The sequence below is a fragment of the Myodes glareolus genome, chromosome 18 (assembly GCF_982192425.1).
Source record: "Myodes glareolus chromosome 18, mMyoGla1.1, whole genome shotgun sequence".
NCBI lineage: Eukaryota > Metazoa > Chordata > Mammalia > Rodentia > Cricetidae > Myodes > Myodes glareolus.
Window position 1 is genome coordinate 15,043,117 of NC_142043.1, and position 22,071 is coordinate 15,065,187.

A 22,071-nucleotide genomic window follows, 5' to 3' on the forward strand; every position below is an offset into this window, starting at 1 on the left:
AGAAGGAGAAAGAGGAGAAGGAGAAGCGGAGCCCTTAGGACAGACTCAGTCGCACAGTGAAAGCAAACCCTGTTTCACAGTACCCAGTGGTCTGTGACTTTGTCATGGAACATGATCATTGAGAGAACACAAGCGGAAAGGACATGGATGGTCACACGCTGGCTCTTCCATCTTCTATCTGAGAGCTACACTTCCATTCAGACTCACTGGTCAAAGCAGGACCTGCCTGAGCCTGTGTTACTGAGCAGAAAGGTGGGGTCCTCCCCAGAGCCACATAGTCCACCAGGGCGAGTGACGTGAGCCAGGCTGTGAGGCTGGGTGAGACCCACATAGCTTCTTGGGCATCGGTGTGGGTCTACAGGAATGATACAATAAACTGCTTCATTCAAAACCCACTAAGGAGCTTCTGTTGTGTGCTTTATACCAGGTTCCGGTGGGCTGGTGTTCTTGCCAGCTTTCTTACTTCCAAGTCTGCTCTCACTAACAAGAACCGAGTTGTTAATATTGTATGTTACAATTCTCACAATTACTAATCTGAAATTTTCAATCAGATCACAGGGCAACTGCAGGGCAATAGATCACTCTACACCAGCAGTGCCTTATACCAGATGCCAGAACCTTCCACCACTCTTCTCGAGCATTTGGGTGGCTTTACCAGCATTTTGGCCAAAAGATAGTGCTGTGTATTGGCTATGATTTGAATGTATCTTCCACAGTGCGTGTATTAGGAGCTCAGTCACAGGGCAACAATATTAAGACATAATGGGATCCTTAACCCTTAAGAGCTAGGGATAAGTAGGGGGAACATTACTATCCCCATGTAGGTCTGGGCCTGACTTCCTCTCCCTGCCTCTGTCTCTCTCTATCTCTCACATGAACTCCCATTCATACACAACCTCCACATATATAACACATATACACAAACATTCCATATATGCACACACATGCATACACATACAACACACACATACATCCCACACATAGATACCCCCACATGTGCACACACGCACTACACATTTACACACACATCACATTAACATACATACACTATGCATTCACACCCATAATGCCCACAAGCACAGCACAATGCACAAACACAATACATACACATACAACACACACATATACCCCCACTTACCACACACACCCTACACATTTACACACCACACCACACACACACACACACACCACACACACTACACACTCACACACAGTAACCAACAAATTCCCACCACAATGTCACCCACAACAAAGTCCTTACCAGAAATAATACTGTAGTTATTTGGACTCTTGGCTCCCAAATTATAATCTAAAGAATTCTATTTCTTTTTTATAAGTTCGCCTAGCCTTGGTTATTTTGTTATAATTCCAGAAATCCTAATGTAGATGGCTCCGACACAGCCCCTGCTATATTTTAATCTTACACACTTATGACTCCCACACTTATACCGGATGGGCTCTGGCTATGGCCTCACACAAAGTAAAAATTTAATAGAGCCTAAAAACAGATTCTGGTGAGAAAAAATATTTAATAGAGCCATTCCAGAATACTAGATGGCAACAAATGATGCCTAATACACCAGTGTAGAGAAGAGATTAAACATGGAATTTGCCTTCACATATCTTGTCATTTAGGAAGCATACTTATATTAATTAAATTATAATCATATAAAGAGCAGAATTCCATAAGTGTTTATAACATCCAGACCCAGGCACATATTTCAAAGCTTCCCCAAGGAAAGGGGAAACAGAGTGGAAACTGAAGAAGCAGGGCAGGAGTTTATCTGACGGAAGGTGAAAAAGGGGGCAACACCCAAGAGGCAGACAGAATGACTGCCCACAGCCTTCTATCTGGAGACAGTTAGGAAGCCCTGGACGAGCTGAAGAAAAGCCGGCCCGTGTCCGGGGCGACTGTGAGGTGGTCCTGGGAGGCTGAGAGCTGCAGCTCACAGTGGTCAGGTGTTCTGAGACGTCCCTGTAGCCAGGGCCCAAGCCCACAGTCACCTACGCAGCCCAGAGTGAGAGATCCAAGACTGATCTCTTTCCCAGCGTTGTCTGGCACGGCCTTCTCCCTTGAATTGACTTTATTTTAAAAATGTATATGGGGTGGGGGGATGTGCCAATTTACATGCATGGAAATCGGAGAGTCAGTCCTCTCCTTCCACCGTGGAGACCCAAAGATTGCACTTCCATCATCAGGTTTGGTGGTGAGCCCTTCTACCCACTAAGTCATCCTGCCAGGCCCTGAGTTGACTCCTTCAATGGCAATGAGAGAAAAGGATTGAACAGGGAGAGAGGTCAGCATTATATAAACCACGTACCAAACATGCTTAGGGTCCTGATATAAACTATCTCTGTAGAAAGGATTATCAATCAACTGAGGGAACAGGGCCCAGGAGGGTTAAGTAGTTTGCTCTAGGAGACACGGGTAATGAGGAATGGCAACAAGCCATGGACCCTCATCTCTCTGGCAATAAACCCTGTATCTGTATTACACCCTGCAGCCCACAACAGGCCAGAGGAGAAAAATCTAGACCAGTGGTTTCCTGAGAGTAGTTCTGAACAGCAGCATCAGTGCCCAACCTCAGGACTTAAAAAATACAGGTCCTCGAACCCTTCACCATTCTTCAGCTTACTGGGTCAGGAGTTCTGGGGCAACCTTCCAGGAAGCCCAGATTCTGAGAACCAGTAACCGGGTCAGTGTGTTTGTTGCAGAGCCCCTGAAGAAGAGCCTTTAAATCCCCACTTAATATTTTTGGAACGTCTCTTCTCCAAATGTAAACAGCGCCTTGGGGCTGCCTCTAAGGAAGAAGGCGCTGGCCCTGGTCCTGTGAACCTGCTGTTCGCAACAGCAGACCAGCTGCTGTCTGCACACAGATATTTCTGCTGGGATGTAAAAACAGCCCAGCAGAGCGCCGGCCCCAGGCTTGGGGGGCTGATGGATTGTACACGCTCCATTCCCCAGGAGAATGGCAAGCCCAGGAGGAATAAAAAGAGACTTCCTGTTCCTTTGTACTAAAAAAAAAAAAAAAAAAGGAAGAAGAAGAAGCTTCAAAGCCCAAAAGAGGGTTCCCAGCACCCTTAATAAAGAAATCCAGCCAGCCCCACCCTGACCCCAGACAGAACCAAGGCTTCCCTGGGGATGTATAAGTCAATCTCTGTGGTGCCTTTTGGAGCAAAATTAGTAACAGGAAGCTTGTTTAGAGGAGCCTGGTAGCGAGACTGTCCCTGTGATAAGCAGAGGAAATCATGGGAGAGAGATTGCAGTGGTGGGAGAGGGGGCTGGGGGAAGGGCGGGAGGGGCGCTTTACCCGAAGGCAGCAAGCATCACAGTTGCTAGTCAGCACCGCTGGGTCGACCTGGGGCTCACTGGGTCTAAGGATGTGTCTGAGGATGGGAAATGCCTTTTGTTGTAGAAGGCGGGAGGTCTTTTCTCCTCACCTTGTCCGGGCCTCAAGTAAACTCAAGTTCCCCACCTCACCCTCCGGGAAATGCCCATGTCAGGACCTGTGGCCTAGTGCCCTGAAGGAGGCTGTCCTGGCGGCGGGGGGGGGGGGGGGGGGGGGGGGGGGGGGGAGGTGCGGATTACAAAAGTGAGGTCATACTGCTGCCTGTCACCAGCTCTATACAGGTGTCAAATGTCAACTCGCTGCCAGGACAGAACCCGGATCTGAGAGCTACTGCAGCCACAGAAACTTTCCTTTGGATGGAAACCTGAAGGCAGAGCAGAACGAGACTGACCTTTGAATTTTCCAGCAGAGCTCTGGGAAGCTCAGAGGGTTAGTCAGGAGGTGGGGGAGGAGGGTAGGTTAAGTGGAATGTGAATGTCATCAATCACTTCATTCCCCAGTGACAGAAAAAGAGGGAAGGCTGAGTTATACCCACAGGAAGCATGCTTGCTTCTCGGCTCACTGCAGGGGCATGCCCACTCGCGAACACTCAATCACCTCGTTATTTATATGGTCACAAAAGAAGGAGTGAGAGGAAAAATACTTTTTTTTTTTTTTTCACCAAGCAATGACCACAGGTAGGAGGTGGGCGTTTCTCTTTCTTGTCTTGAATAGCCAGGGATGGTGGGCTTGTTTTGGTTTTCTCGCCTTCTGTGCCTAGGAGTCTCTTGTTGCTGGGTTGGGGTTGGGGCTTTGTCTGTCTGTCTGTCTGTCTGTCTTAGTTTTCCAGCAGGTGCTAGTTATAGGAAACCGTCGGGATTCTAAATGAATATTTTCCTGTAAAAAGGCTTGTACGACCGTGTGTGACTTATGAATTATACCATCATGGTTACAGAAAGACGGGAAGCCAAGACTTAGGTGGACGCTAAGAAGTCAGGTGAGGGCTAGTGCGATGGCTCACACTCTACTAGAGGACCCGAGTTTGGTTTCCAATGACACATCAGGCAGCTCACACCTGCCCGTTAACTCCAGCTTCACGGGATCCAATGCCCTCTGGTCTCTTTGGAAACTGAACCTATGTGAACAAACACACTCGTATATACACAATTAAAACTCAAAAACTTTATTCAAAAATCCAATATGCTGGTGGGGCTGGAGAGACAACTCAGTGACTAAGAGCACTGGCTGCTCTTCCAGAGGACCAAGGTTTGATTCCCAGCACCTACATGGTATCGCACAACCATCCCTAGCTGCATCTCTAGGATACCCGACAGCCCCTTCTAGCCTCTGCGGTCACTTCCACTCTCGTGCACGTATACACACACAGACATACAAAGATAAATAACTAAAAATAAAAATAGAAAAAAGTAATAGCATCATAAATAATATTTTGGTCTTTTTCTACCAAATCAGCATGTAAACTATAAAAATCACTTAGTGGAAGGGAAAGAACATTGCTGTCAGGTGTCTGGTATCAGCCTTCCTCGGTGGCGAGAGCCAGGTTCCTGCTTGCTCCCCGGCCACCTCTGGCCTACTCGTGGTGGTGGCAGCTTCTGCTTTTCCTTATTTTATTCTCAGGTGGTTTCATACATGTGTGTAATGAATTGTAGTCATCTTAGCCTCCTCCCACTGAAGCCCTTCCTCTTCCCAACAAGAGCTCCTCCTACTTCTGGGTCTTCCTCCATGTGTGAACCACTCACTCTAACTAGAGTTGCTTGCAGGGGCATGGATAGAAGGTTATTTCCTGGAGCAGGGACAACCTGTCAGTGGCCACACTAATGCAGATGATGACAGCAACTCCCTGGGCAACCGTTCACTTCCATTAGTCCAGTAGGGAAGGGCGGGACCTGATGGCCCTTCCCACACACTTGGTGAATATTGCCAGTCCTGATCTCCTACAGCTCTGACTCAGGGGATCACATGAAGGCAATGGCCATGTCATGTCCAGAAAACATCTTTTTGCTGCACATTCCCCAACTTCTGGCTCTGACATTCTTTCTGTTCCCTCTTCTCTGAACCTTGGAGAGGATGACAGAGTTGTTCCATGTAGAGATAAGTGTGACTCCAGCCTCCTTATCCCAAAGAAGCTCAAGTAAAATGCTATTACCACGCTCTTACTGGGTCTGTCTCCTGCCACTTTTTCTTGGTGTCTGCCCTGGGACAATTGACCTCACCGTGCAGAAGGAACAAGGCTGCCTCAAGACAGGCTGCTGACAGATCAGCTCATGGTCTTGTTATATATTTGTGTGTGTGTGTGTGTTTGTCTGTTTTTGTTATATGTATTATGCATGTGTGTATGTGTTTGTGTGTGTTTGCATATGTGTGTTTGTGTGTGTGTACTTGCATGTGTGTGCATGCGCGCATGCATGCACATGTACACAGGCGAATGCACCACAGTGCATGTGTGGAGGTTAGAGGACCTTGAGTGTCAGTTCTCAGTGTCTATTTTGTAGAAACAGAGTTTCCTGTTCCCTGATTCACCAGGCTGTCTAGCCCACACATTTCCTGAAATTCTCCCGATTTGACCTCTTATCTCTTTGACGGAATGCTGGTGTTACAGATGGGCCCTACTCTGTCCAACTTTATGTGGGTGCTGGGGATCTAAAGCCGGCTCCTCATAGTAAGGATTTTTCTCCCTGACGTTTGTTCTAGATGCCTTACAGAGAAACCAACAGAGAGATTTCTCAGGAAACAGCGTTCATCCCAGGGTGGCCTTACCATGCAGCTTGAAATAAAGACAGCATCGTCTCCGCCAGACCATGCTCGGTGAGCCACACTCTGAGTGGACTATAACCTGGGAGGCACCTGTTGAGACCTAGGAGTCAGCTATTCCTTCTGCGGGGCAGAGAGAGTGAGAGAGTAGCCCCGGATAAATGCAGTCTCTCCGGGGCTTGGCTAAGTCTGCGCCCACTTTCTGATTATTTCCTTCAACCAGAGACAGGAGGGTTTGGTTTTCTTGCTTGCTCGTTCGTTTTTATTTTCCCACAGGATGAAAGTTAATGAAGTGAGGTCAAGCAATCCAACCCGAGTCCACTGCCAAATGCATCTTTTTCTACTTTGCATTCTGGGACAGAAGAGAGGATCTCTGGTTGAGTCTATGGACTCTATAGACACACTTCAACTCTGAAACTGTCTTGAGCTTCCATGTATTGCTAGGTGTCATATGCTCCTGGTCTAAGAGAGTGTACTTGTTAATCCTTTCAATCTGTGTACCTGTGACCCCAACGACCTTGACATGTCTGGACTCAGGGCTTCCAGAACACGTGGTGAACTGAGTTTGCATTTGCAGACTGCTTCCGGGAAGTACTGGTCGCCACAGTTTTGAAGAAATCCTTTTCCAGGAAGTCTGATCACCCTGACTTTGGGCTCTGTGTTTGAAAACCGGCCTAGATCTGAGCCTGGATGGGAGAACATGTTGTTGGGAAATCTCTAGAACTGTGAGAACCTCTCTAGAACCTCTAGAACTGTGGTTATACATTCTTGGTTCCCTTTGCTCCGTAAGCGTGAACGGTTTTCTCGTCGCCTGCCATCTCTTTTCTCCCTCATGTTGTGGAGCTGTGTTAACAATCACCATCCTTATCTGTGTCAGATCTCCTGATCATTCCTCCTTTGATAAATTCTATCCCCTGCCTTCTAAGGTGTTTGGTGGAACCCCTGCAGCTGTTGTGTTGGGGTTCTCCTCTATGCGCCCAAATCCTCTGGCGATCTCTGCAATGATGGCTCTGGTCAGACACTACCTTCAGGAGCCCCTCTCACCACTGAGTCTTTGAGTTATGCTGGAACTCACCTTCTTCGTTCATATCTCAATGCTCTGCTTAATAAGCTCATAACAGTCATCCAGAAAGGCAGGGCCATTTGTCATCTACCATCGTCTTTTCATGCCTAGAAAGCATCCATAATGATGACAATAATGTACTTCCATTTTACTTTGTGATAGGCTTTTTCCATCCTTCATTTAGGTTCTAAATCACCTAGTCTCTTATTCATGGCATCCACTGCTGCCTTGATAGAATAGCTCCTGTATCCAAAAAGAATTTGCCTCAAGAAACAGATTCCCCCATCATCTCCCTTGAATACTGCCACTCTTGTCGAAAGCTTCCCACAATTGAGTCCCCCTTAAAGTCTCCTGGCTTTTGTCCTGTACTGGCTAGGTCCTGGTGCTTGTTTTGGCTTACAGCTTCTTCCCTTACCACACCAAGCTCAGACCTCTGCCAAGCTGTTGTAATATATCCATAGGGTTTAGCCTGGTGAGCAGGAGAGGATCTGAGAAGAAGCGAGCAAGCACTTCGCCCACTGAGCCATCTCTCCAGCCCCTGGACTGCTTCTTTATCTTCTTGATGTGCCTTAGAACCACGTATCAGATAGGTTCTATTATGGCATGGAGGACTTGAATTCGGGCTAGATGGCCTTCTTTAAATAGTTTTGGAGAAGAGAGACAACCGAAGGCACTATGGACAGTACCACTTTCTGCATCTGTGGGAAGAGAGTCCTTGGGTGCTAAAGGGAGACTTAGGTGGTACGTCCCACTCCCCATCCTGTTTATGTAGGGAGGGGCAATGACTAACACAGGCAAGCACCTTTAGAACACAGACTTTAGATAGCTCCTGTCTAACAGGCTATGTTAGAAGAGGAGTGTTTGGTTTGGGGAAACTATGTAGATTAAAATGAAGGGAATTTGCTGAGTTGGCGAGACACTGAGGTGAGCTGTGGGGAAGATCCCCCTAGAGATTTGGGAGAGAGTTGCAACCCTTTCTTCCTCCGTTGCGAAATGACTGAAGAAGTCTTTCAACCCCATTGACCTTCTCTTCATCTAAGAATAAAGGAGGGAGGAGGGAGGTTCATGGTACCTAAGATACAGAAAGAGCCTCAAAACTCAGTGACTGAAAAATTAGAACAAAAATTTAGAAGAGTCGGGGGCTGGTGAGATAGCTCAGTGGTTAAGAGCACTGACTGCTCCCCCAGAGGACCCGGGTTCAATTCCCAGCACCCACATGGCAGCTCGCAGCTGTCTGTAGCCTCAGTTCAAGAGAATCTGACATCATTGTACCAATGTGCATGAATAAAGTTTAAAATAAAATAAATAAATATTTAAATAAGTAAATATTTAAAAAAAAATAGAAGAGTCTATTTTCTACCAAAGAGGATGAGCAGATGGAAAAGGAATGTGTGACAGGAGGTTCAACATCATCAGCCAACATAGAGACTCAAGCGGAATCAGCAGTGAGATACACCAAGGAGCTGAGAGACCACTCAGGGGTCAAGGGCACGCACTACTCTTTCAGAGGAACTGACTTCAATAATTCCCAGCACCTGTGTCAAATGGTTCACAATTGCCTGCAACTCCAGTCCCAAGGGCTCCGATGTTCTCTTCTGGCTTCCTGAGGTCACTCACACACACATGCCTATACTCACACACATAAATAAAATAATTTAAAGAGCCAAGTGTGGTGGTGTACACCTTTAATTCCAGCACTTGAGAGGCAGAGGCAGCATGATCTCTGTGAGTTCGAGGCCAGCCTGGTCTACAAAGTGAGTTTCAGAATAGGCTCCAAATCTACAGAGAAAGCCTGTCTCGAAAAACAAAACAATACAACAAAAATTTAAAGAACAGTGATACACTGTTATCAGAACGGCTTAAAACTTTTAAGGACATCAGCAAATGTTGGCAGGGATGTGAGACTCTGGCATTGCTACTGGGATGTAAAATGAGAAGACCACTCTGGAAACAGAGCAGCAATTTCTTTAGACTATCAAGCATATGCTTACCATGTGACCCAGAAAGTATACTCTAAAGGCATTTATCCCATATAAGTAAAAATGCACAAAATTTACATATGAATTTTCATAACAGATTGATTTGTGATAACTAGAAACAACCCAACCATCCTAACATCCTACAACAAGTGAGTAACTGGACAAACTGTGCCCAGTCGACACTCCGGAGAACTACTCACCAATAAATATGAGAAGACTATTGCTATAGGTTGGTATCAAGAGAATTATGCTGGGAGGGAAAATTCAAACTTTTGTGTTTTGTATCTCACATAGACCCATGTGAAACTCTCTATTTAATAAAGTTTCAGGTTGGGTGGCACAGGCCTGTAATCTCAACTACGCAGGAGGTTGAGGCCAAAGAATTACAAGTTCAAGACAGGCCTATATTATAGATTAGGTTCAAGGCCACTCTGGGCAACTTAGTAGACTGTCTCAAAGTCAACAGTAAACAGAAGACTGGGAATACTTCTCAGTGGTAGAGGACTTTCTTAGCATGTTATGCTCAGTTCCTAGTATGGCAGAGCCAATCTGTCAATGAATAAAACATGCATCTATAAACACAATAAAAAAAACTATGAAACCTGGATAAGGTTGACAGTCTATGTCAATTTTCTGGTAGTGAAATTGTATTGTAGTTATGGAAACTGTTGTCAACTACTAAAACTTGGTATGGATATCAATTCTTTACTAGGTAGTAGTAGTAGTAGTGTGTGTGTGCGCGCGCGCAAGTGTGTGCGTGTGTGCTTGCGTGTGTCTGTGTGCGTGTGTGTGTGTGTGTGTGTGTGTGTGTGTGTGTGTGTGTGTGTGTGGTGTCAGACTGGCTTACAAGATATGGTCCAGGTAGTTCAGCAATGGCAGTGGTATGATGGAAAGGCCAAGCATCCAGTCTGGTCGCTGTTCAGCTCACAAAGCTGGATGTCTCAGTGGTCCTCCCTGGCACTAAGACCTGGAGGCTTCCTGGACAGCTGCTGGTTTTCAGCTGGAGCCCTGGCTACTGGTGAAGGGCTGTCCCACAGCACGACAGAAGCCGGGGAGAGCGGGACAAGGAGGCAAGAGAGCAAAGGTTCCTTCTTCTGTGTCCTGTTATCTGGGCTGCCATCGGAAGGTGGGACCCAGAGTTAGGAACAATCCTCCTGCTTCAAATAATCTGATTAAGGAAATCCCTCACAGGACTGGAGAGATGGCTCAGCCATTAAAGGCGAGGCTCACAACCAAAGCTATAAAGAAAATCCCTCAAAGGCTTACCCAGCAGCTTGGGTTTTCAGTCGATTCCAGACCTTATCAACAAACAAGATTAGGCACCACAGAAGCGAACTCCAGCCCTCTGCAAGAGCCGCGGGCACTCTTCACTGCCACTTCTCTACCCCCTCTGCATTGTTTTTAGAACTGCATGTGGCCTTGATTATCTCAAAAATTAAAAAATAAATAAAACCTGGCCTGAGAGATGACTTCAGGATTGTAGATAGTACATAAGAAAACTTACCACCAACCTTCAGCTCCAGGGAGAGATCAATTAAAAAACCCAGTCATTTCCTATTGTGAGTCCGACAGTGTGCAAGGGGCACACACTGTGGCACGGAACTTAATGCATGGGGAGAAGCAGACAGGAAACAAGTAGGTACGTAATTAAAGTCCAAATGTCTGTGGCATGGTGCATATGGTGAGAAATTTGACCAAGGCTCAAGTTTAAAGGCGAACGCCGTAATGAAGTGGGTTAAGAAAGGACCAGAGGAAGAAAAAGAAGCCACATGGCACTGAGGAGGAGACACAGCCGTCATTCTAGGAAGAGGAAGTAGTTGCAGCTTTGCCAGGAAAGCAGTGGATTGGAGGTGTACAATGCCCACAACGAGTCTGGAAAAGCAAGGAGAGCCGGCTGGAGTAGGGTTTCCAACAGTGTGGGGGACGACAACTCGAAAGCAATGAGAAGATTTGGAAAGGGTCTAGACAGAGGTGACTGCCGCTGCGGAAGAGAAACATAAGCTATTTCAGGAATTTTGATTACAATGGCAATTTAGTGCAGGACTACGTTACCAGCAGAGCTGGGGAAGCATTCTCTGGGAAGAAATGGAGTTGACTGTTAAGAAAGACAAATGACTTCACATGGGAAAGTATGTAGGCGAGACCTGCAGGGGGCTGTAAACCGGGTCAGGGTGTGGGAGCCAGGCACAAAGCAAGTGCAGCAGACACTGGTGCCTGGATTGAACTTTTGGCTCTGTCATTTAGAAGACCGTTTGGGGCGGGGGGTATCCTAGTAGTTTTCAACTTCCTCTTGCAGGTGATAGCTTGCTGGGTGATGTGGCAGTTACTCCCCAGACTTGCTGAGATTCTGCTGTGTGCAGACCCCACTTTGGGTGATCATGAGTTGCTTGCCTGGTTTCCTCCTGCTGGTATTAGCGCCAGGACTCCTGTCCTGGGAGTAGCTGCGTTGCCTGCCTCTTGCACAGTGCCTGATACGTAAGGAAAGAAATGGCTTTAGTAATCAAAAACTAAGCAATACAAGTATGTCCCAAATGACTAAGAACTCTTTGGAGATGTCTGCACCTGTACCGGTAGATGGTCATTTTCCTAGAGAAACATGTGTGTGTAATAGAGTATTTGTAATGGAGAGAAACGGGAGGGAAATGGTCTTCATTTTCAACAAATCCTCAAGCACATTTTTTTCTCTCTCTCCTATATAGTTTAGTTCCTAAACTAGGCTAAAGTCTAGCTGGCTCCTTTGGTTTTATTTCATACTTTTTTCCACTGAAGAACAAATGTGGAATGGCTGTGGGGTGCTGGGCCCCAAACAGGACATCTACACCAGCCCCCTCCCAGGGAACATCATGAATGGGACAGCTGAAAGGCTATATAGGCCAGAGGTCAGGGTGGGGAGGGACTGGTGTGACCCAGCATCTTCCGGTTATGACGGGGCCACTGCGCTCATGCACTCACAGTGGCCTTGGCTGCCTGCACATGACCTGCATAGATTAAGCCAGCCAACATTCCAGCATGGGTGAGAGAGGGGCTCACGAGCCCTCAGCACTAACCGAGAGTCCTTGGCAGTTGGTGTCCACTGGAGACACTGAAGAGGGTTTTCTTCAGGGATGTGACCTCTCGTGGGTTGTCTTTGTGCCAGAGTATGGCCCTATACCTGTACCTGTATATATGATAGGACTCTCTAGGCCATGAAGAGCAAAAATATGAAATATAAAAATATGAAAGAGATATGGCTGGGGTTGGGCGTGCCTGGGATAAATTGGAGGGAGATGGTGGGAATGGATATGATAAATACATTGCATACATGTATGAACTCTCAAAGATAGAGAAATAAAGTAAAAATTACAAAAGAACCAGACTGGGGTGGGGAAGCTTGTAAAATCCATGGAAACAGGAGTCAATGACAAAGTGTCTAAGAAAGATCTCAATTGCCCTCAATGAGTAATAATTAGGTCAATGGCTATTTGTGTGCTATGACATGTCATGCCCACAGCACAATTAGCATTTCATTCATTTTTATAAAGGGCGTAAGTGGAGATGTTTATTGGCTACATATTCAACAATTGTGATCAACGTTAGGTCAACAGAAACTGACAGGGGAGCACAAATATTGACCGACTGGAAGATAAGCGAGCCAACTATGGGAGTCGCATTTCTCCAGACCGCAAGCAAACCCTAACACGACCAACTTGAGCGAGGAAGGGTTGTGTTGGTGCACGGTTCAGAGGATGAAATCCAACCCATCGATGGAAAAGACATCAAGGCAGAAGCAGCCTGCTGTGGCAGTGGAAGTTTGAGACCAATTATTCCCACCTGACCTGATCAGGAGACAGAGCAACCAGGCCAGAACCAGAGCCAGCCCATAACCCTCAGGTTTCATCCCGACTTCCAACATCTCTGAGTGAGGCTTCAGCTCCATACAACCTTCTGAAACAGCGCCACCAGCTGGAGACCAGGCCATCATTAAGCGAGCTTATGGGGGGTATTCACAATGGAACCTCAACACCTGCTCATTTAAAGAACCCATCTTCTTGTGTACATCTATGAGATCATACATCTGGCTGAAGGAAAATGGGCAATAATTCTCTAACAACTCACAATGAATGATTTCTAAATTGACCGGGAACTCTGTAATGCTCCAGTCCGTCCTGGCATGGGCTAGTTAGAATTAAATTAAAGAGAATGTCAAGGAAAAGTTAAACAAATTAGCAGAGACACTATCTCATTCACCGGCCACCCCAGTGAAGAACACTTCACTCACTATGACCACGGACTGATACTCTGAGCAGGCCATAGATGTTCTACCCTTGATGCCCGGAAGAAGATTATGTACATGATGGAAAATCATGAAGATCAAAAGTTCTGTATCTTGGACCTGGAGAGAGGGCTTAGAAGTCAAGAGCCCTTGACTGTTGCTCTTCCAGGGGACCTGAGTGTGGGCCCCAGCACCCATGGGAGGCAGCTCACCGCTGAGAGGTAGGGCCTCTTGTTATTCTAGAATAAATCTAAAGCTTGGATCCCATATCTCCCAGGAGCTCAGCAGATGCCAGAGTGAGAACATTTGTGACTCCGGGCTCATGAAATGGCTTAGGCACTCGCCCACGCGTGACTCTCTCATTCCTCCTATTCCCTCTTTATTTTCTAATGAGTGTCTCTGTATCTCTGTCTCTAGCACCCCCGCCCAGTGAGAACATGGCTAGTCTCTTTCTTCACATCCTCCGCCTCCACTGAGATATCTTCCACCTCGAACTGTCTTTCTCATTTTCTTGCTTTATAAATACCAACTTTAGCCTGCATATAAAACAGATGAAATTTTATCTCAGACAGCAACAAATTGTTTATCCCTAAGCACTGCTGTTTTGACAAGAGAAACTTACAAAAGATAAATACAGGGCCAATGTTCGCCCAGAGCTTCCTTTGTTGTTGTGTTGTTTAGTCTTTATTCATCCTGTTATTTTTGAATTCTTCCTTTAATTCATTTCTATTTTTTAATGATGTGTTTGTGCATACGTGGGTGGAGGTGTATGTAGGAGCTCTCAGAGGCCAGAGGCATTGGATTCCCTGCTGGAGCTAGGGCTCCAGGCAGTTGTGGGCTGCCTGACATGCGCTGGGAAACAAACCTGAATTCCCTGCAAGAGCAACACATGTTCTTAACCCCTGAGCCATTTCCCCAGCCCCTAACTCATGTTGCTGTTTATAATGATACTTCATTCATTTTTCTCTGTGGTACCTCACTGTATGGTATGAATGTTCGGGCAGTCTGACCATTCAGTGGAGGGCTGAATTATCTTGAACTTTTTGGTCACCATGAGACATGCGGCTGCCCGTATTACTGTGCAAATCCTTGCGGCTCTTGCAGAAGTCCTGGGTTTGGTTTCTAGCACCCACATAGGGCTTGCGAGCATCTGTAGCTCCAATTCCAAAAGATCTGGCACTTCTTCTTTAAAAAGTGTGTACATGGTCAAAAATCAGAGCTGTCGGTGTCAGGTGTTAGAATAATGAGAACTAATAAGATATTGGATGTGTCGTTGCTGGGAGTTTAAGCACAAGCTTAAACACTTAAAACAGCTTGTCACTAGGTTGAGCACAGACATGCCCCGTAACACATCGCATTAAAGGTAAAATGAATAATTGAATGAACCCAGACAGTGAGCCAGGCCACTTTCTATCACTTATCATTTTTGTCTCATAGTATCCCGGGGTGACTTTTCTGCATTCATGGATTTGGAGGGCCAGCCAATTTTCCTCTCTAACTCACGGACTGCCATAAAAACAGCTTCAGTCCCCAAATGGCTGAAACACCTAAAATAGAAGCTTCCTCTTGACGTGGCCTCTGACAGAAGAACTAAGAAAGCTGGTGAATGTACAGTGCTCCCAACCGTGTCCAGCACAAAGTGAGAGCACCGCTCGGTGTTTATTGCTTCTCCCTGGAGCTCTTTGAGCAAAACGTGGCTCTGGCACAGAAGTCAGGAGCTCTTGGCTCCTCTGCTAAATGTGTTTGCCTGCTCCCTTCCAGGTCTTCCATTTTGTTTGAGGCTTAAATGTCTGTATTCCTAATATAATTTTGAAAAGTTTATGTTTGGAGGAAGGAGGAGAGAGAGGTGGGCTGGAAGAAGGCATTGGATCTCTTGAAGCAACAGTAACAATAGCGGGTAGCGTTGTGAGCTGCCTGATGTGGGTGCTGGGAACTGAACATGGGTCCTCTGGAAGAGCAGCAAGCGGCCTTGACAGCTGAGCCATAACCCTAGTCCCTAATATACATTTCTGTTTATTGTAGCTTTTCAGCTTAGGCTACCCCAACAGAGAAAGATCAAGTGTAGTTAGTTCTGGGTGCAACCCCATCACTCTTCCTTCAGATTAGTCCCAGCTCCCTTTCTGTCCCGGTAAGAGCAGGAGCGTATCAACAGTGCTTCTCCCGCAAGGCTATGATAGCCCACCAGGTAAGAGTTCTGAACTTCATCCAGCAGGGAGGTAGGGGGGACGCCTCCTGTGTTTCCTTTAGTTAGTAAGCACTCCCTCTTAGAGTTATGGCTTCAATAACTGACCAAGCCTGTTGCCTTTTAATTATATCTGCCGCCTTCCCTTCAATCACCCTTCCCTTGGAGGTTGCCGACTCCTATGGTGATAATGTACTCTCGTCACCATGCATTGGAGTCCTTCCTTTCTGGGGTGACGGTGTCAGAAGGCAGAGTCTGACGTGAAATGACTCAGCTGAAAGAGCGGGGTGAAGAGATGAAGACCACCATCGGAGGAGTGGGTTCCTAATGAAGAGTGGGTGTGGACCCCTTTTAGTTTTCTCTCTCCACTTCCCCTTCTGTTGCCCAGTGAAGTCTACAACATTAGACACAGCAAGAAGGCCTCCATCAGATGTGACTCTCTCAGCCTTGGGTTTGGCCTCCAGAATCACAAGCCATTTAATCTGTTCATTAGAAAGTGCCCAGTGCATGTCACTCTGTTAGCATCAAGATGCTCTAAAGCATCAATGAGTGCTCAGAATAGCCCTGCTGGTCTTAGTCTTCCACTCCTTGAACAATCCAGAAATACCTCTCCCACCTTCTATAACTGCCCATTCACCAAAGATGGCTTCCGCCATTGACTTTACTAACGACTCCTTTTCTGTAGGTTTCAGGAAATTGCTGAAAACTTCCTTCACTGGCCAGCATCAAACATACACTAGGCTTTACTGCATGGGGCCTGAAAGCATACGCTGCAGACTGTGGAGCGTGCCAGCCGGTGCGCCCTCCAATGCAGCAAGGATGTGGTGGTGTTGGCAGTCAAGATGGAGTGGACGCCACACTGACCAGATGTTCCATTGGTGTCAAGTTCTTTGTCTTTTTCTTCACCCAGCAGAAGTCAAGGAAACAAAGCAAATTCCAAGGCCTGGGACAAGATGGCATCTTGGGAAGGATATACTGTTCGGGGATTTCCTTAAAAGAGTTTAGAGGAAGGCACAGGAGCATCTCACAATAGCACCGAGAGACTTCATTTGCTCATTCGGGGACTCCGCACAGACGGCTCTGTGCAGATAATGACTAAGGAGAGTAGGGTCAGAACCTGACACCAGAGGTTGGGAAGGGTCATGTGGTGATCCCTGTAGGCTTTAGAACCATCGCATTTTAGTGCTGAGGGTGACTTTAGGATGTGTCTAATTCACTCAGCTCAATTTCCAGTAAGGAAGATTCCTACAAAGGGGGTGAGTATTCATCTAAGAGCCTACGGTTGTAGGCTAGAAAGTCCTTTCTATGCAGACATGCTCGCTTTCTAGATTATTCACTGTAGTGGGGGAAAGGAGAGAAAATAACACGAGATGTGAAAAGCTTGACAGGAAATAATGAAAGCTTTTGGCTTAGATAATGCTGAAATATAGTACAATATTATCAAGTAAAATAAAATTTACCAATGGCGAATATTATTTCCTCAGCCAAAATCCTTCCTTCCATTTTAGCTTTTTGCTTGCTTATTTATTTGCTTGTTTGCTTGCTTGTTTGTTTGTTTTTACGTTGGACTTCACTGTGGAACCTCGGTTGGCATGCAATTGGTTCTGTAGCACTGGCCAAGGTTCCACAGTAAGATCTGACGTAAAGACTAGTGTACATCAGGTCAGGTACAGCAGGGTACACCTACAATCCTGTCACTTGGGTGTGGTGGTATGCATGAACAGGAAGATTGTAGGTGTGCCCTGCTGTACCTGACCTGATGTATGCAGGTTTTCACATCCCTTAGTGGATGTTTTTCACTAATACAAGGAATAATAGACATTTTTTTCTTCCTACTTTTCTTTATTCCCATAATGGTCAAGCGCATACATGCGCTCGTGTGTGTGTGTGTGTGTGTGTGTGTGTGTGTGTGTGTAGGTAAGATTGACACTGGGTGTCTTCTGCTCTGCCTCTGCTTCCCAAGTACTAGGATTAAAGGTGTGCACTATCATGTCTGGTCCAAAATCATATTTGAATAAGGTATACCTGGCTCCAAAATCTCTCTCGTATGATGTGTGACCTACCTTCTTCCCTAAATAGTGATCAGTTTCCTTGAAATATTCTTAAGTTTTTGAAAGGAAGAATTGATATTCTGCAATATTGCCTCATTTCTGAAGAGCGCTCAGACATGAACACACACATACCTCATCACATCAAGACACACGGATACACATACATGCGATCAGTTACTCCAGGTCATTTTTAACTTAACCCTGGTCTTTCTAAACATTAGGCACGTCATCTTACTTAGCCCTTACTTGATTGACGTCATTTTCATTTTTTTTCTACTAATGATAATAGAGATTAGAATGATCACCAAGTCCTTACCGGAGTGATACCATTTGTTCTTGAACTTTCACCCTGTCTGTCCCTACACACCCAGCAATTCTCCCCTGACCTGGCTGTACCTGACTAGCACTAAGGTCAATGACTCTTGCTGTCTACCTTGTTGTGGCTGCCTGTTGTGGCTATCTAGACTCCAGGGTCTAGATACTGTCACAAGCCAGCGCTTGACCGTCACAAGAACACTCCAGCTGTGGATCCTTCCATCTAGTCTACTGATTGGCTTGATTTTTGCTCACATTTTAAGTATACCACATAAGACATTATCCTCACTAAACAAAGACTAGATTTTTTATATTGGTTTTGTTATTATTATTACTATTATTATTATTATTCTTTCTCCCCCCTTTGTGTGTGTGTGTGTGTTGTGTTGTGTGTCCCAGTGAATTAATCATAGGAGCAGGGTGAGAGGTTATGTACAAGAACATGGGCAATTTACCAATTTCTACATCACTGAAAAAAACATCTATCTTCCTCAGCAATTATTAATTACTGCCTATAGATACTCATAGAGGAATGGGGACTCACGAGCACCCACATTGAAATTCTCCCTGAAGGAAGGTCAGAGATGTGAATGGCGCTTGGTTTGATACCCAGATGGCTGAGCTCAGCCCCACAGTGGTAAGAGCATCTCAGAGCCTTCCCCAACTCTGCTTTAGTGCCCTCCTCTCCTATAGCACACTTGACTCACATCTATTGCCTTAGGGAAGTCTTATTTCTTCTGGGGAGAGGAAGGCCTGGCCAAAGTATTCTCATTGCTTAACTTCTTAGTCAGATCTAGGGACAAAGGTCTGTGTTACGAAAGAGTAAGTGAGACCCAGCCTCAGGCCTGGCACTTATTTCACACTGAAACCTTTTCGGTTTGTATAATCAACCCTTTCCATCTCTCCTCCATCGAATTATTTGAAGCAAAAACCGGAGCTCCTGGCTACTGAGGTTGATGCCAGACTATCAGTCTGGTGGAAAACTCTCCAGCCTTGACATGGCAGCAGCGATTCCTGCCGTTTCCCACCTCGGTCTCCACTTCTCTAAGGGGTACAACCCTCCACGCATCAAAGACTATACCTTCTCTGCTGGGACCCATGCAGTGTGAAAATAAATTCCCCTTCATTCAAACATAATAAAAATTCCAACTGTGCCGCAGCAGAGCCCTAAGTTAAGTGTGGCTGGACCCTGCCGTGTTCATGGTGCTGTCAACACATGGGCACAAGCCAGGAATCTGGCCCTGAGTCCACTGTTTCCATCTGTGACGTCGCCAAATTGCCAACGTTTACTTTCCTTCGCAGCCCCTGAGTCGCTCTTTCCCCCTGCTTGGTCTGTCTCAGGTTTGTCCCTACCCATAACTTTCACACTGAGTCCCAGCATGTAGAGAAGGTTGCAAGGCGAAGAGGCTTGTATTAGGGCAGTCCGGGTGCTCCAGAGAACCAGAGCCAAGAGGATGCAGGGTAAGCAATGGTTGATTGATTGGGTTTCTTTTTTTTAAGATTTATTTTATTTCATTTAATTGTATGCCTGTGCACATGTCTGGGTGCCCACACAGGCAAGAAGGGGGCATCTGATCCCTTGGAGCCTGAGATACAGGTGTTTGTGAGTCACCTGATACCGATGCTGGGAGCTGAGCTCTGGTCCTCTGAGAGAGAAGGAAGCATTCTTCCCTGCTGAGCCACGGTCTCCAGCCCCAGGACTTCTTATAGCTAATTGGCTTCCAAAGTTAGAAGGCTGAGGAGCGTGGTGCCCTGCAGGTCAGAACTGCAAACCCAGAACAGCTGATAAATTCCAGTCCAAAGCTTCATCCAAGAGACAGGGAAGTCTTGCACATAGAAGTCCCATCCCCCATCCTTCTCCAGAGGCAGAGCATCCATGTTCCATGCGGAGCAAACATTTCCCTACCTCCACCAGTTTGCACACCGCAGGCATCCAATGGCTTGGCTGAGGTTCACTCCGGCTGGGGAGAGCAGTCTGCTGCCCTCTGTCCACCAGTTCACAGGTAACTCACACCGAGGCATTCTTGCAGATGCGGGCATCAGGAATGTTTCACTAAATAGCCGAGCACCCTGTGACCCAATGCAGTTGGCACATACATCTAACCATGACAATACTCTTCTCTCTTTACTGTCCCCGTCCCTGGTGCCCCCGTGGCACTTTTCTCCGACTGGCAGAGAGTGAACTCAGCAAGGCAGCCATGAGACCCAGGAATGAAGTCAGTCTCCACACAGCGGCCTCTAGTCTGCCCTTCCTGTTGAGAACTTGTCACCCACGCCCACCCTCTACATGGCTCCCTCCTGTTCTTGGCTGTATATGGGCCCCTTGGCATTGGGGTTCAGCTCCCCTGGCTTTCCCTGACTGCAGCTACTCAATGCATCTAGCCCTCAGGCCTCCATTCCCAACATGTGACGATTTCCATGGCAACTTTCTGAGAAGGGAGGTTTGTGCTGTTGTTCCTTTGCCCATTCGTGATTCTGAGTCGGGGCAGCAGGGCTTCCTTCCCAGCTTTCCTTCCTGTGGTGTCTTTGTAAATCATTTATTAATTATATACGATAACGGGCTCCAGTGAGACATTCTCAGACATGTATGTAATGTATATTCTTCATACTCACCCACTGTTATTCTCTCTTGTCCCCTCTGACTCCCGATTTCCTTTGTTTCTCTCAATGAACCCTTCTCTTTTCTCATGCCCACCCTCATGTGTGTTACCCAGTGAATTTGACTAGGGAGGCTACAGAAGTAACTCTGCCGGGTGAGAGGTTATTTATAGGAAGGAAGGCCCCGCTCCCGCAGCTACCATTAACTGCCTGTAGATTCTCAGGAGGGTCCGGGTCTCATGAGCTGGTCCCCCTAACAGTTTACAGTCTATCAAATCTCAGAAAGGGAGGGGAGAACGGGGAAGTCGTGAATTCTTCCTCTTCTTCGCTGGGGAGGTGGACTGAGTTTTCCCATGTGGATCTTGGCTAGCGCTGCTTAGAGAGGAGGAAAGAAATGGGGTTTTGGAGTGACACCTTCCTCTGTAGTCTTAAGACTTCTCTCTGGGCCTCAGTCTCCCCATTTGCAGAACAAGAGGTCAGTGTCTGCTCTGTGAGGTGACACAAGGACCGCGACAAATATGCAAAGGCAAGCATATAATAGAGGCTCATCACCCAGCCCCGTCTTTTACAACCCAGTCCTTGCTGACTCATTCAGGAGAGCCACAGAAGGGCAGAGCACATACCTCCGGGAGAGTGGGAAAAGCCAGGTGTGTCTTCCATCTTCAAACAAGAGCCCCGAGGCTCTGTGTGCCTCTTGCCTTCCTTTCTCCAAATTATCCCCTTAATTGGTTTGTACAGCTGTTACCAGCCTGAAGCAGTCACTGCAGGTCACGGCCACCATCTCCAATCCGCCCTCCCCTGAGCTCTGGGGGAGCGTGTTAGCACTTGGTGCTAACAGCATAGGAGCCCATGCTGGCACTCGTGGGGCCTCACAGCAGCTATAATACATTTGGGGATCAGTGTACCGGGTACATAAATAAAGGGCTGTTATTCAAAAAGAATTCTCCTTCCTCTATTCCTCTTAACTTTCTCTGTTGGCTGAATTCCATTCACAATTAAATGGTAAGTACGTGCTTGGACCAGTCTTTCTCCCCAGGCTCCTTACACTCACCCATTAAATACTCAGTACTCAGAAGCAAAATGGGGCCATTTCAGGTACCCAACTAATTATATATAACACATAAGTGTCCCCCCTTTCTTTTACCAAGCCCAAACCCTCTCTCCACCCCCTAGTTCCCCTTGTTCAGTTCCTCCTGCTTCCTGAGGGTCAGTTTGCTGTGTGACTCTTTCTTGAGTCTCAACTCCAGGCTGACCGGGGGCTTCTGAGCAGGTACTTCTGCAGCAAGCATTGCCAATGGTTTTTCTATAGAGGCCCAGATACTAAGCGCTTTTGGCTGTCTGAGCCAGTTTGATCCTCAGGTTCCACATGGCAGAAGAGAAGCATGGACTCCTGAAAACTATCTTCTGATCTCCACTATGAACTGTGGCACATACATAAAACATACATACATACATACATACATACATACATCCTGTAAATGCAATAAAAATGTCATGCTGAGATTGACTTCGTAATCACTCCCTATCTGA

General features: G+C 46.6%; 2 long non-coding RNA genes across 2 annotated transcripts; both read left to right on the forward strand.

Annotated features, from left to right (window-relative positions):
• The first annotated feature begins 3,859 nt into the window (after positions 1 to 3,859).
• LOC125405916 (uncharacterized) lies at positions 3,860 to 8,490 on the forward strand. Its single transcript, XR_007233725.3, has 2 exons — positions 3,860 to 4,027; positions 6,042 to 8,490. It is a non-coding gene; the product is annotated as an uncharacterized LOC125405916 (long non-coding RNA).
• A 1,491-nt stretch (positions 8,491 to 9,981) lies between these two features.
• Positions 9,982 to 17,052, forward strand: LOC146890722 (uncharacterized). The gene is made up of 2 exons (XR_014998247.2): positions 9,982 to 13,616; positions 14,833 to 17,052. It is a non-coding gene; the product is annotated as an uncharacterized LOC146890722 (long non-coding RNA).
• Positions 17,053 to 22,071: the final 5,019 nt, after the last annotated feature.